Source organism: Oncorhynchus masou, chromosome 24, assembly GCF_036934945.1.
Source record: "Oncorhynchus masou masou isolate Uvic2021 chromosome 24, UVic_Omas_1.1, whole genome shotgun sequence".
NCBI lineage: Eukaryota > Metazoa > Chordata > Actinopteri > Salmoniformes > Salmonidae > Oncorhynchus > Oncorhynchus masou.
Window position 1 is genome coordinate 35,118,654 of NC_088235.1, and position 14,733 is coordinate 35,133,386.

Here is a 14,733-nt window from a genome sequence, read left to right on the forward strand (position 1 = left end):
TCCTGCCCAGTCATATGAAATCCATAGATTAGGGCCTAATGAATGTATTTTAATTGATTGATTTCCTGATATATGAACTGTAACACTGTAAAACTGTTGAAATTTGTTGCATGTTGCATCTATATTTTTGTTTAGTATAGTAATGTTTAGTATAGTAATTCGTGTTTGTGAAGTAAATATAGTAAGTATTATTAATTACTGTCTAAGACTGGTTGTGCCTTGTGAGACACTTCTAAAGTATACATCAGCGGAGACTCCTCAGACGTGGAAGGGGAGGACCATCCTCCAGGAATTTCGTAAAACATTTTTTTTTTTTATTAAGTTATCATTTTTAGATAAAACTATAGTAAATATAATCACGTCACCAAATAATTGATTAAAACACACTATTTTGCAAAGAAGGTCTACATTAACCTCAACAGCACTCTATAGGGCAGCACTATGGTGTTGCCGAGGGAACAGCAAGCTTCTGTCCTCTGAGTACACTGACATCAATACAAATCTAGGAGGCCCATAGTTCTCACCTCCTTCCATAGACTTACACAGTAAGTATGACAAATTCCCGGAGGACGACCACCAACCTATCAGAGCTCTTGCAGCATGAAGCTCGAGAGAGATTTCGTCATTTTTTTTTCATTTTCATTTTCACTTACTTAGCTAGTAAATACAGCTAGCTTGTTTAGCCTACTGAAACACCCTGCTCAAACAGAGGGATGCTAGGTTAGCTAGCTGGCTATGACTATGCCACACAACACTGGTACTCTTCCAAGTCAAGGTAAGCTTTTGGTTTTACTAATTTTTTGCGACTGGGCCCGCCGGTGAAACTGCTTACCTTACGGCATGTTTGTAGCGGGTTTACTAACGCGTTAGTTATATTAACTATGCTGACTATGACGTTACTTTAGCTAATATGGTGACAACGATGTAGGCTGTGTGTAGCGGTTTGGCTTGGAAATATTTTTCACATGCAGCTGCACAGGTCTTGTGCATTGAAGGGTAGAGGTGAAAGGAGGAGAGCGCATAACGTAGATTGCGAGAAGGAATACAACATGGATGCAATGAAACTGTGAGCTGTGTTAACGCGTGATCAGGGGTGTATTCATTCCGCCAATTCTGTTGAAAAACGTTTCTTAAACAGAAGCAAACGGGGATAAACATACCTGAATTTGTCCAATAGAAACTCCAGTTTGCAATTGTTGGACTAATGATTACACCCACTGTCAGCTGGATGCAGGCAAGAGTGCAAGGCGATATTAAATGTCACTGTCTGTCACATCAAATTTGTCTCTCAACCTGTGTGCACCTTCGTTGTAAACTTTCATTCATAGGCTAGGTTGTAGCAACTTCATGATGGGTTTAGGGAAAATTCAAGTGTCATGTAGTAGCCTAAACCTATCACTGTTACATTTAACTGGGTGAATGGAATATGAATGACAGTCAATGCTGTAATAAAAATAAGGCCACATCCATGAAAAAAAAGTGTCCTTCCTCATCTGAAACGGCACTGACCGCCACTGGTATACATTGATCATTTGTCCTGGCCAGCGTGATAGGCCTACATTTAGTTTCCTTATTTTTTGCCAAAGGAAAGGAATAGGTTAGTCCTCTCAAGGTCAATAACAAGTGAAAAACTACATAAAATCACTTCAAATCAAATCCAACTTTATTTGTCACATGCGCTGATGTCACGCCCTGACCTTAGAGATCCTTTTTATGTCTCTATTTTGGTTTGGTCATGGCGTGAGTTGGTGTGGGCATTCTATGTTTTGTGTTTCTATGATTTTCTATGATTTGGCCGGGTATGGTCCTCAATCAGGGACAGCTGTCTATCTTTGTTTCTGATTGGGAACCATACTTAGGTACCCCTTTTCCCACCTGTGTTTGTGGGAAGTTAACTTTGTTTGATGGCACACAGCCTTAAGCTTCACTTTGTTTTGTTCATTGGTGTCATTTCTTTAATAAAGTAAAATGTACGCTCACCACGCTGCACCTTGGTCCTCATCCTTCAACAGCCGTGACAGAACTTCCCACCACCAAAGGACCAAGCAGCGTGGTAAAGAGGACTCCTGGACATGGGAGGAGATCCTGGATGGTAAGGGACCCTAGAGGCAGGCTGGGGAGTATCGCCATCCACGGGAGGAACTGGAGGCAGCTAAGGGGGGGCGGCAACATTATGAGGGAACACGGCTGGCAAGGATGCCAGAGAGGCAGCCCCAAAAAACATTTTTGGGGGGCACACAGGGAGTGTGGCTGAGTCAGGTTGGAGACCTGAGCCAACTCCCCGTGCTTACAGTGGCGAGCATGTGACTGGTCAGGACCCGTGCTATGGGGTGATGCGCACTGTGTCGCGGCTGAGCATTCACAGGCCAGTGTGCTTGGTGCCAGCGTCCCGCATTTGCCGGGCAACCAGCCAGAACGGGTGGTGCCAGCTCTGCGCTCCAGACGGCCAGTGCACCTCCACGGCCCAGTGTATCCGGTGCCTCGGCCAAGGAATAGGCCTCCTGTGTGTCTCCCCAGCATTCCTCTGACACCGCCTATTATATATGTCCTGGATGGCAGTAAACTTAATCGCACTACCCTCTATTACGCCTTACGGTCAGATGCTGAGCAGATGCCATACCAGGCGGTAATGCAACCATGGTGCTCTTGATGGTGCAGCTGTACAATATTTTGAGGATCTGGGGACCCATGCCAAATCTTTTCAATCTCCTGAGGGGAAAAATGTTTTGTCGTGCCCTCTTCATGACTGTCTTGGTATATTTGGACCATGATAGTTTGTTGATTTGGACACCAAGGAACTTGAATCTCTCGATCCGCTACACTACAGCCCCGTCGATGTTAATGGGGGCCTGTTCGGCCCACCTTTTCCTGTAGTCGACGATCAGCTCCTAAGTCTTACTCACATTGACGGAGCGGTTGTTGTCCTGGCACCACACTGCCAGTTCTCTGACCTCCTCCCCATAGGCTGTCTCATCATTGTCGGTGAGCAGGCCTACCACTGTTGTGTCGTCAGCAACTTAATGATGGTGTTAGAGTCGTGTTTGGCCACACAGTCGTGGGTGAACAGGGAGTACAGGAGGGGAATAAGTACTCACCCCTGAGGGGTACCAGTGTTAAGGCTCAGCGTGGCAAATGTGTTGTTGCCTACTCTTACCACCTGGGGGCGGCCCATCAGGAAGTCCAGGATCCAGTTGCAGAGGGAGGTGTTTAGTCCCAGAGTCCTTAGCTTAGTGATGAGCTTTGTAGGCACTATGGTTTTGAACTCTGAGCTGTGGTCAATTAACAGCATTCTCACAAAGGACAGTGTGGAGTGCGATTGAGATTGTATCATATGTGGATCTGTTGAGGCGGTATGCGAATTGGAGTGGATATAGGGTGTCCGGGAGGATGCTGTTGATGTGAGCCATGACCAGCCTTTCAAAGCAATTCATGGCTACCGACGTGAGTGCCATGGGGCGGTATCATTTAGGCAGGTTACCTTCGCATCCTTGGGCACAGAGACTATGGGGGTCTGCTTGAAACATGTAGTTATTACAAACTCTGTCAGGGAGAGGTTGAAAATGTCAGTGAAGACACTTGCCATTTGGTCCGCGCATGCTTTGAGTACACGTTCTGGTAATCCGTCTGACCCAGCGGCTTTGTGAATGTTGACCTGTTTAAAGGTTTTGTTCTCATCGACTACCGATAGCGTTATCACACAGTCATCCAGAACAGCTGGTGCTCTCGTGCATGCTTCAGTGTTGCTTGCCTCGAAGCGAGTATAAAAGGCATTTAGCTAGCCTTTAGCTTGATGTGGATGTTGCCTGTAATCCATGGCTTCTGGTTGGGATATGTACGTACAGTTGGGATATGTACGTACAGTCACTGTGGGGACGACGTCATCGATGCACTTATTGATGATGCCGATGAATGAGGTGGTGTACTTCTCAATGCCATTGGATGTATCCTGGAACATATTCCAGTCTGTGCTAGCAAAACATTCCTGTAGTGTAGCATCCGCGTCATCTGACCACTTCCGTATTGAGCGAGTCACGGGTACTTCCTGCTTTAGTTTTTGCTTGTAGGAGGATAGAATTATGATCAGATTTGCCAAATGGAGGGAGGGGGAGAGCTTTGTATGCGGAGTAAAGGTGGTCTAGGATTTTTCTTTTTCTGGTTGCACAGAAAAAACTTTGTTAGAACTGCCTGCATTAAAGTCTACCTCAGACGAACAATACCTCAAGACTCCACTGTGCTATTTGGAAAATAAATGAATGAATAAATAAATAAATAAAGTAATTTAGGCATTATTATAGTATGTTAAAAAGATAATTAATTCAACTCTCCACATAATTCTCCAATGAAAAGAAAAATGCTAACAGTTGCTGGCATGCACCCTACAGTTCGGTCGTACTGCACGCAACCCACATGTGAGTTGTACTTGTGGGCGAATCACTAAAATCAGGGTGTTATAATGTCTTCTAACCTTAATACAACATCCATCCACTCTGGGCACCGGTAGAGCCAAAGCAAGTGTGTCCATTTATTCACTTGATTTTTCTGAGTTTATTGACTACATGTTCAGTTGGCCTAGCTACATTTCTTGTACATTCCACCTTGGGATTCAGTTAATAAATTCATTTTGATATAATTGTCCAACAACAAGCTGGAAATAATGATTGAACGGTGCATAATTGTGGGCTTTGCGTACATAGCCTGCCTATTTGTCTGTCTTTTTTACAAACTTGTTAGTTGCCTATATTCCTTCAACTTTCATTCAACCAATTCATTAACCTTAATCATTGTACTTTCTATGGGAGAATAAAGAGATAATATAAATCAACGTGATGATATCATGTTGCCAACATAAATCAGAAAAGGGAAGGGAGCGAGAAAAAGAGAGAGCGTGGAACGGAAATAAAAGTACTGTGAGCTTACAATTTCAGCGTCTTAGGCTGTAAAACATTTGATATTTTCCAGTCTTCTTTCACATATAGGCCACTTAAATTCTTCCCACCTACTCAGGCCTTTATAGCCTATCACTAGAGAGCATTTGGAGAAAAAAAACATTCATATCATAGCAATCATCATGTTGTCTTGTTCCCTTGTGTCGTGTCTTTGGCATCCTTAAAAGTGAAGACTTATTATATCAAATCAATTCTCTGTAATTATTATTACGTGATTAAACTAACCATGTAAATGTAATTAACTAGGAAGTCAGGGCATCAAGGAAATTATTCAGATTCCAAAGTTATAATTTTCCTAATATAACTCTTCATATATTTTAATATCTGATCAATTAGTCTTCTAATTCATTAATTATTCTTTACCTCACGTTAGTCTCATTCCAACCATCATAAATTGTTGGTTATCTGCACGAACCCAGCCTTTACTACGAATCATCCATACTAGAGGTCGACCGATTATGATTTTTCAACACCGATACCGATTTATTGGCGGACCAAAAAAGCCTATACCGATTAATCAGCCGATTTTAAAAATATATATTTATTTATTTGTAATAGTGACAATTACAACAATACTGAATGAACACTTATTTTAACTTGTATTATCATCAATAAAATCCATTTAGCCTCAAATAAATAATGAAACATGTTCAATTTGGTTTAAATAATGCAAAAACAAAGTGTTGGAGAAGAAAGTAAAAGTGCAATATGTGCCATGTAAGAAAGCTAACGTTTAAGTTCCTTGCTCAGATCATGAGAACATATGAAAGCTGGTGGTTCCTTTTAACATGAGTCTTCAATATTCCCAGGTAAGAAGTTTTAGGTTGTAGTTATTATAGGACTATTTCTCTCTATACGATTTGTATTTCATATTGGATGTTCTTATAGGCACTTTAGTATTGCCAGTGTAACAGTATAGCTTCCATCCCTCTCCTCGCCGATACCTGGGCTCAAACCAGGAACACATCGACAACAGCCACCCTCGAAGCAGCGTTACCCATGCAGAGCAAGGGGAACAACTACTCCAAGTCTCAGAGCGAGTGACGTTTGAAACGCTATTAGCGCGCACCCCGCTAACTAGCTAGCCATTTCACATCGGTTACACCAGCCGAATCTCGGGAGTTGATAGGCTTGAAAGGCTTGAAGCGAAGCAGAGACTGTGAAGGAGTTAATGGGGAAATTGGAGGAGAGAGAAATAAGGGAGTTGCTGTGTTGGTTCTTTTTGCATGGAATTCGCCCGACGGAACGTGTCAGGGATTTGATGGCACCTGGGTCAGCGCTCCATACTCGTCCTGAGGTGCGTGTTAGTCGGCTGGTGAAGTTGGTGCCAGCCTCACGCACCAGGCCTCCTGTGCACATCCCTAGCCTTGCACGTCCTGTGCCATCACTGCTCTCAAGATCTCCAGTACGCCTTCACGGTCTAGCCCATCCTGTGCCACCTTCACACACCAGCCCTCCGGTGGCAGCTCCCCGCACCAGGCTTCCTGTGCTTGTCCTCGGCCCAGTACCACCAGTGCCAGCACCACGCATCAGACCTACTGTGCGCCTCGCCTTTCCAGCGCAGCCAGAGCCTTCCTCCTCTCCTGCACTGCCGGAGCCTCCTGCCTCTCCAGTGCTACCGGAGCCTTTCTCCTCTCCTGCGCTGCCGGAGTCTCCCGCCTGTTCAGCGCTACCGGAGCCTTTCTCCTCTCCTGCGCTGCCCGAGCCTCTCGCCTCTCCAGCGCTACCGGAGCCTTTCTCCTCTCCTGCACTGCCGGAGTCTCCCGCCTGTTTAGCGCAGCCAGAGCCTTCCTCCTCTACAGCGCTGCTGGAGTCTCCAGCCTGTTTAGCGCAGCCCGAGCTGTCAGTCTGCATGGAGCAGCCGGAGATGTCAGTCTGCATGGAGCAGCCGGAGATGTCAGTCTTCATGGAGCAGCTGGAGCTGCCAGTCTGCATGGAGCTGCCAGTCTGCATGGAGCTGTCAGTCTGCAAAGAGCTGTCAGTCTGCAAGGAGCTGTCAGCCTGCAAGGAGCTGCCAGTCTGCATGGAGCAGCCAGAGCTGCCAGTCTGCAAGAAGCCGCCAGAGCTGTCAGTCTACATGGAGCAGCCAGAGCCGCCAGTCTGCAAGAAGCCGCCAGAGCTGTCAGTCTACATGGAGCAGCCAGAGCCGCAAGTCAGCATGGAGCAGCCAGATCTGCCAGTCAGCCAGACTCTTCCAGATCTGCCAGTCAGCCAGACTCTTCCAGATCCGCCAGTCAAGCCAGACTCTTCCAGATCCGCCAGTCAGCCAGACTCTTCCAGATCCGCCAGTCAGCCAGACTCTTCCAGATCCGCCAGTCAGCCAGACTCTTCCAGATCCGCCAGTCAGCCAGGATCTGCTGGATCCAACTACCTGGCTGAGCTTCCTCTCAGTGCCGGGCTTCCTCTCAGTGCCGGGCTTCCTCTCAGTGCCGGGCTTCCTCTCAGTGCCGGGCTTCCTCTCAGTGCCGGGCTTCCTCTCAGTGCCGGGCTGCCTCTCAGTGCCGGGCTGCCCCTCTGTCCCGAGCTGACCCTCTGTCCCGAGCTGACCCTCTGTCCCGAGCTGACCCTCTGTCCCGAGCGGTTCCGGGTGAGGACTACTAGGCCATGGTCGGCGGCGAGGATGGACTATCCTCGGACGCGAGGAAGGGGGACTAAGACATTAATAGAGTGGGGACCCGCGCCGGAGCCAGAGCCGCCACCATGGACAGACGCCCACCCGGACCCTCCCTATTGTGGGGGGGGGTTCTGTCACGCCCTGGTTGAAATATATTATATTTATCTTCATTTATTTGGTCAGGCCAGGGTGTGACATGGGTTATTGTGGTGTGTTTTTGTCTTGTGGTTTTTGTGGGGCGTATAGTATAGTCTATAGCTGCCTGAGGCGGTTCTCAATCAGAGTCAGGTGATTATCGTTGTCTCTGATTGGGAACCATATTTAGGCAGCCATATTCTTTGAGTGTTTTCGTGGGTGATTGTTCCTGTCTCTGTGTTTAGTTTCACCAGACAGGCTGTATAGTTTTTTTCACGTTTCCGTCTGTTGTTTTTGTTCATGTTCAGTTATTTCACGTCTAGTCTACTTTCATTCAATAAACATGAATAACCATCACGCTGCATTTTGGTCCGCTCCTCCTTCAACAGAAGAAAGCCGTTACACTAATTAATCGGCCATTCCGATTAATCGGTCGACCTCTAATCCATACACCAATTATCTTATTCATTTATTTACTAACTCACTAAATAATCACAGAAATGCATAAACACACAAACCGTAGATATGGTTACATACATGGAAATGATAGGGGAGGTTCCCTAGTGGGCTAAACCGATATGACGGCTTGGTGGACAAATGGAAGTGGGTGTGGACTGAAAAGGACAGGAAAGACAAAAGGAGTCACTACAAAGTTGATGATTATATTAATTGAAATGCTGATCCTTTGCACATGACCGCTCACTCAATCAGGAAAAATTGCAATCAATATATATTTACGCCCAGTGTGTCGTCGTGATCTCTGTTGGAATCGTTAGTCGTTCTGTTAGAGAGTCTGTTCATCATTGTCGCTCTCTCTCTGATTCCCTGAAGATCAAAGTCTTTCGTGGTTAGAATGGGTATTACAGAGTACCATTCAGAAATGTTCTCATAGAATAGATGTTTCGGCGGTTGTCGATCTTCACATCCCAGGTTGACCTAATTTCTAGCTGCTGACTAGTTATTATTATCTAAGATTTGCTCTTATTCTATAGGGATCGATAGTCTCAGAGTTTCCAGCCGTGTAGCCAATTCTCCACATGGTATAGTTAGGTATTCAACAACCATTTCAACCTTAGCTTATACTGAGGTTTTGTGGTCTAACCTCAACCTGTGCCCCCTCGGTGTCCATCGAGGTACGCGTGGTCTGAAGAGGATTTGCTCAGGCGGGTTTTTTATTCGTAACAATAGAAAAGGCAGGTCTATGACGCCAGATCATGTCTGTGCTCACGGGGGCGTGCCAATGACTTAAACTTTAAAGGGAATACAATACTTCCACATTAAAGGTTTAACATCACATTATATCATTTCACAAATAGTTTCATCTTTACTCATTCATTTTATACAAGAATTAGATGCAAACCCCATAATTGAGAAATGTACATATTCAGAGATATAGTTATGTGTTTCCTGTCCTCTCTGAGGTCACCAAATGAAACACACTCGTCATACCCATCTCTTAAGTGTCCACTGAACATTCCCACCTTCGCACAAGTGTATCAAATTTCCATTTTGGGGATTTAGGGGTTCGCCATGTGAAATAATTTGTTCTCTATATGTGTCTCTCTTTCTGCATGGCCAGGGGGATAGAGTCTCCTCCAGAAATGTACGACCTGAGATAACGGAACCTGGGTGTAGGAGAGGGGGGGATGCCACGATCTATACCCAGAAAGGGCCATGTCATGACAGCCCTCCCCCCAGTGGTTTGGATCCTGTGATTATCCTACAAGTTACAAATCAACATAAAAATAATGATCATGTCCTGTTTGTAGATTATCATTGCATTTCCCCTCTGGTGGTTGAACTTGGTAGGCTCTCTGAAAGCGGAGCAGTCCATCACAAGGATGGGCAGTGAATGCCTGGTTGGTGATTGCCATTGCGGGCCCCCTCTAGTGATTTACCTTGGTAGGTTTCCTGAAAGCTGCAAAGTACCACAAGGATAATAATGTAATTATATATATTATATATACCAGGGGATGTCCTGGTTGGTGATCGCCGTTGCGGTCAACCCCCTCTGGTGGTTTACCTTGGTAGGCTCTCTGACAGTGGGGCAGGCCGCCATATGGATGGGCAGTGGGTGTCCGGATTTGGGATCGCCGGTCCGGAGCCGTCGTCTGGTCTTCCAGACTGTAAGATCTGTGCAGTAACTTAGGCAGATGTTAACAACTCACACAGACTCACACAATATATATAATTACATTACTTCCCCAATGAGCGGCGTTGTGGCACTAAGTGATGGTTGTAGGGGACTTTGTTTATGGCTCTATCATTTCCTAAGTGTCAAAGAAACTGAAGCAAAAAGGAATGAAAGCATAAACAAAAGATATACAAAATATAGTTCTCACACCAAAATCATCTAATTGGATTGTATGCTATCTATATCCAATGTCCTGGCTAAATGACTATATCTTGGAATTGTCTATAAAGTCATGTCTAGGGTTTTCTTACTTGGTGTGTTGCTTAGGCACTATATATGATAAGTCTACAGCTGTAAGTCACTAGTTCTGGGCAGTCTACAGGGATGGCCTATGGACTGCTGAGTACTGTAGCTGTAGAGTCAAAGGCCTCAAAGTAAATGTTCAACTTTACTAAGGCTGGTATTTTGCTGAGACTGCCGCAGTGCTTGCGGAAGTGTCCGAAGGGCAAGAGAAGTTAATCTCAACTACCTTATTGCACGACTACAAGGAGGAGGGAAGTTGCTCATACACAGAGACAGCTGGCTCGAATTCATGAAAAAAATGGTCAATCAGGTTGGCTGATGGATTCTGTCGAGATATCGTAATATCTCCTTGGATTGGATTCTGCCCCAAGAGGTTTCTAAACATCTTTTTCCCAAGGGGTGCTTTTGACAGATACCCCTTGTGAATGACTGCGTTGCAGCTGGCATTAGGGACAAACAGTGTGGTCAGTGGAGAAGGCACTGTGGCCTGTGACCATACCTGGTTGGTTTTCCAATCCATCAGTGGGAGTAACCAATCCATCAGTGGGAGTAACCGATCCATCAAGTCTGCTCCAAGTAGCAGGGTTTCATATTCGAGGCTGGTAACATACACAGGGTGAGCGAGCGATACGTCCTGGAAGTGTAGTTTCAGCATGACTCTCAATGTGAGAGGTGAGGTAGTCTGAGAGACACCTCGAAGTGTAGTATCGCATCGTTCCACTCTTAACCAATGTTTAGTTGGTTTCAAAGCCCTTTTGAGATCATCGAACAATGTTTGAGAGATGAGCGATATTGTTGCACCCGAATCAATTAGTGCATGACAAGTTAAGCAGTCCTCCAGGACTGTTTCCAGGTATGGGTGTTTAGATTCGTGTTTAGTGGACATATTCCCCATAGGGTGGAGTGGTTGTTCGCAACGACGTGATGTGCCATTTCTGTTCAAGGTGAAAGCAGTTTGACATTTCTGGTTTTGAGTGGGCTTGGCTTTAACGAAGTGTTTGACCTTTTTCTTCACAACCTTTGTATCAGAGTCTGTATACAAAGCCCATGGGCTTTTTTCTTGATCACGCGGGCCCTGGATAGGGTCTCGAGTGAGAGTGGGAAAGATTAGAATTTTAATGTCCTTGTTAAGGGTGTTAATTCCTGTGGACCTGGTAATTCCTCATCTAGTCCTTGTGACTTATCTTTTACACTTTTTTTTCAAAATTTTCTCACTTTAGTTCTTCACGTAGTGGAGAACATCGTTCTACGTTTTGATCACCCTTCAACCCTTTGTTACCCTTGTGCTATGACACTTTTTGCGGGTTGGGTGCAGGAACGAAGGGAACAGGTCGATTGTAGAGGTAGTCGTTTTGATGGCGACATACTTTACAGTTATTTAGACAGAGGAGGTTATTGGAATCGTGGTTTTGATTTTTTTTTAATTTTACCCCTTTTTCTCCCCAATTTCCTGGTATCCAATTGTTTAGTAGCTACTATCTTGTCTCATCGCTACAACTCCCGTACAGGCTCGGGAGAGACGAAGGTTGAAAGTCATGTGTCCTCCGATACACAACCCAACCAAGCCGCACTGCTTCTTAACACAGCACGCATCCAACCCGGAAGCCAGCTGCACCAATGTGTTGGAGGAAACCCTGTGCACCTGTGCCCGGCCCGCCACAGGATAAGACAAGGATATCCCTACCGGCCAAGCCCTCCCTAACCCGGACGACGCTAGGCCAATTTTTCGTCGCCCCACGGACCTCCCGGTCGTGGCCAGTTACAACAGAGCCTGGGCGCAAACCCAGAGTCTCTGGTGGCACAGCTGGCACCTCAGTACAGCACCCTTAACCACTGCGCCACCCGGGAGGCCCTTGAGATTAATAGAATTCTGGTGTTTGATTCTAAAAGAGAACACAAGGTTGTCTTTGGATTACATCTTAAAACTAAGGGCAACCATGGCATCTGTAACAGAGAAGGAGAAAGATCTGATGATTCTTATGTTATTGCACACTGTCAGTGTGAACCAGAGTGACTTGACACAATGGGCCAAGCAAGCTGTACAAACATAACAGAAACAATACAGGACGTCTTATTTAATGAAAGGGATTGCAGCCTGCCATGAAGCATTCATCTATGTATGTAAGAGTCTAGCTACAGTTTCAGATATACGTTTCTAATGCCAGAAAATTGTTTTCATTGTAAGTTAAAGCTTGCTGTTAGCCAGCTAGTTGATGTTAGATGGCTGGCTTGCTAGATAACATTGCGTGTATGATTTGTGTGTAGTGATGTTATCTCAATTCCATTTCGCATTGCAAGTTATAGCCTTGAACCTATTTGGTTCACTTTAGCTAGCTATGAAAATTAGTTTGCTAGTACTCTATGGATTGGGATTATGGTTCATTGTTTAGCTAGCTACATGTCTAAAACACAAGACCCCAAGTTAAAGCTTACTATTAGCTAGCTAGCTGAAGACCCATCAAGTTAGCCAGGTCTGTCTGACGGTGATTACAGCTATCTATTGTATAATAATGCAAAAACATTTGTATCTTGAATTTGTCTTTCAGCATCAGTAGAACACGCCTGACTCTCCTCCACCAGTCATACAAGGATAATGGTCTAATGCCTCCCATCAAAAAGAGAGCTAGCCCAAGCAAGCACAGGTTACACCTGAAGTATGAGGACTTGTAGCAAGTGGTGAACTTCGTCAACAACTACGCAGTGGATAATGCAATAGTATTGCCACGATGCCACCCAGGACACAAACACTTTGGTGGAAAGCTGCTGCCATCCCATGTGACAAAGCAGCAGTCTGGTGTCTCCACAAGGAATTGATGACAACACTTGGTATGTACAGCATAAACAACACGTTTTGATTATTTAATTGACCTCCAACATGATTGCCACTACTTTTATTGAGCTCACATTATTTCTGTATTTTTCAGAGGTATGTGTATTTGGGCTGTTTTCATTCAGGAATCTGTGGAGAGAATTGCTACCCCACATCTTAAGCACTAAGCCCAGGACAGACCTGTACTGGCAGTGCCAGATGATCAACTATTAGGTCTTCAGATCTGCCAATCTGCCAGAAGCTGTTAAATCAGCCAAGCTGAAGAATCAACAGCAGCATCTCCTGCTTGTTCAGAGTGAGAGGTCTGTCTACCAGAAGATGGTGGCCTGCAGTTGTCTCTGGGGGCCCCTACTGAACCAGCAAGCAAAGACATCGGGATGCATTACAGTTTGATTTTTGTATATATATATTAGTAGAACACGTAGAAGTAAGAACCCAGTAGAACACACATATATATGTATATATATATATATATATATATATATATATATCTATCACACACACACACACACACACAGTGGGGGAAAAAAGTATTTAGTCAGCCAACAATTGTGCAAGTTCTCCCACTTAAAAAGATGAGAGGCCTGTAATTTTCATCATAGGTACACTTCAACTATGACAGACAAAATTATTACTTTTTATCCAGAAAATCACATTGTAGGATTTTTAATGAATTTCTTTGCAAATTGTGGTGGAAATTAAGTATTTGGTCACCTACAAACAAGCACGATTTCTGGCTCTCACAGACCTGTAACTTCTTCTTTAAGAGGCTCCTCTGTCCTCCAGTCGTTACCTGTATTAATGGCACCTGTTTGAACTTGTTATCAGTATAAAAGACACCTGTCCACAACCTCAAACAGTCACACTCCAAACTCCACTATGGGAAAGACCAAAGAGCTGTCAAAGGACATCAGAAACAAAATTGTAGACCTGCACCAAGCTGGGAAGACTGAATCTGCAATAGGTAAGCAGCTTGGTTTGAAGAAATCAACTGTGGGAGCAATTATTAGGAAATGGAAGACATACAAGACCACTGATAATCTCCCTCGATATGGGGCTCCATGCAAGATCTCACCCCGTGGGGTCAAAGTGATCACACAGGGGGACCTAGTGAATGACCTGCAGAGAGCTGGGACCAAAGTAACAAAGCCTACCATCAGTAACACACTACGCCGCCAGGGACTCAAATCCTGCAGTGCCAGACGTGTCCCCCTGCTTAAGCCAGTACATGTCCAGGCCCGTCTGAAGTTTGCTAGAGAGCATTTGGATGATCCAGAAGAAGATTGGGAGAATTTCATATGGTCAGATGAAACCAAAATATAACTTTTTGGTAAAAACTCAACTCGTCGTGTTTGGAGGACAAAAAATGCTGAGTTGCATCCAAAGAACACCATACCTACTGTAAAGCATGGGGGTGTTAACATCATGCTTTGGGGCTGTTTTTCTGCAAAGGGACCAGGACGACTGATCCGTGTAAGGGAAAGAATGAATGGGGCCATGTATCGTGAGATTTTGAGTGAAAACCTCCTTCCATCAGCAAGGGCATTGAAGATGAAACATGGCTGCGTCTTTCAGCATGACAATGATCCCAAACACACCGCCCGGGCAACGAAGGATTGGCTTCGTAAGAAGCATTTCAAGGTCCTGGAGTGGCCTAGCCAGTCTCCAGATCTCAACCCCATAGAAAATCTTTGGAGAGAGTTGAAAGTCTGTGTTGCCCAGCAACAGCCCCAAAACATCATTGCTCTAGAGGAGATATGCATGGAGGAAT

The 14,733-nt window shown here is 45.0% G+C and overlaps 1 long non-coding RNA gene across 1 annotated transcript; it reads left to right on the top strand.

Annotated features, from left to right (window-relative positions):
* The first annotated feature begins 658 nt into the window (after positions 1 to 658).
* LOC135511596 (uncharacterized) lies at positions 659 to 13,480 on the top strand. Its single transcript, XR_010451274.1, has 3 exons — positions 659 to 775; positions 12,679 to 12,958; positions 13,057 to 13,480. It is a non-coding gene; the product is annotated as an uncharacterized LOC135511596 (long non-coding RNA).
* The last annotated feature ends 1,253 nt before the right edge of the window (positions 13,481 to 14,733 follow it).